This window comes from Mus pahari, chromosome 1 (genome assembly GCF_900095145.1).
Source record: "Mus pahari chromosome 1, PAHARI_EIJ_v1.1, whole genome shotgun sequence".
NCBI lineage: Eukaryota > Metazoa > Chordata > Mammalia > Rodentia > Muridae > Mus > Mus pahari.
The window spans coordinates 78,365,800-78,367,393 of record NC_034590.1 but is presented as its reverse complement, the minus strand read 5'-3'; positions in this window follow the sequence as shown (position 1 = coordinate 78,367,393).

The following is a 1,594-nucleotide window of genomic DNA, read 5'->3' as shown; positions in this document are numbered from 1 at the left end:
AACAACAACAACAACAAAACAAAAACCCCATATGAAATAAATGAGTGACTAAACCAAACCAAACTAAGGAAAATGCTATACCGCTATACCCCTCAATTTGACTTCATGGTTTTCTTCATGAAACCATCCTTCAGAACAGTTTTACTCCATAAATAATGATTTCTTTGTCTTTGGCGGCTTCAATATATGTCTGCCTTTAATTTTAAATGTTCAGAGGAGATGCATTCAGAGTCTGCTGGGATCCTCCAGAATCCCAGAAAAAATTCTCACATTGATAACAGAAAAAAATGCTTAAAAATAGAGTGATGGTGCTATTATGCAATTTTTTTGTGTGTATAGGGAATTTCATTCAGAGATAATGCCTAGGAAATGCTTAGCATTCACACTAAGTCTTGTATGCTTGTATTGTATGCCTAGGAATTATCCTAGAAAATGAGATGCTTCCTGACATGCACAGAAAGAATATACAGGGACAATGAATCCATGGGACAGGGGATAGGGTGAATTTAAGGGAAGAGTATGTGGTTGAGGATAAGACTGATTCAAACATCCTATATCATGGGAGATGCTAAAATGAAACAGAAATGTCATTGCATTTGTTTGTTTCCTCCACACCTAGAAAAGTTCAACAGAAACTCAGGCGTTAGTGTAGAACAGATCTTACCTTACCTTTAATCTGTCTTTGGTTTGCATCAGTGTGTTTATACAGTGAGCATTTAATGAATGTTGATTTTGCACAAAGCCCTGTGGTACGTTTGAACATCCAGGCAATTTGCTGACAATTTGGTGTCTAGTGAAGAAAATTATGGTGGTTTGGATGAGACATCCCTCATACATTGGAAATTTGAATACTTGGCCTCTAATTGATAACACTGTTTGGGAGGCTTAGGATATATGGTCTTGTTGGAATGGGTGTGAAATTGATTGATTTGGATGTTAAATACAAAATATAAAGTTTCCAGCTTCCAGTTGCAGCTGTTGTGAGTCTGCTTTCATAGATTCTTATCCCTCTGGAATTGTAAATCCAAATAACCTTTTCTAAGAGTTAAAAAAAAGTTTTATCTGGATATAGATTTCTCTGTGCTTCTTTAATAAAAAGTTATATAGAGCTTTCTGAATTTGTAACTACTAGGAACTACAGGGACATCTCAGTGCTGGTCTCTATGTTTCTATTACTTTTCATTAGAATATCATTAACTGTACTGCTTCTGCTGTTTACTGTGTATCTGTATATATATATCTATATCTATATATCTATACAGATATATATACAGATATATATATATACAGATATATATACAGATATATATATATATATATATATATATATATATATATATATATATATGCACTGCATTATCACCTTAATATTATTGTTCTCTCTTTTTGTAGCAACATTTGTTGTGGTAAAACTCTGACCAAAAACCAACTTGGAGAGGAAAGGCCTACCCATAGATGCCACAGGCCATCATTGAGGTGGGGACACAAAGCTGGAAACTGAAGGCGAAAAAATAGAGCTGAGAGCACAGATGAAGAGTTCTTACTGGCTTGCCCTTCATAATATGCTCAGCCTGATTTCTTTCTTTTTTTTTTT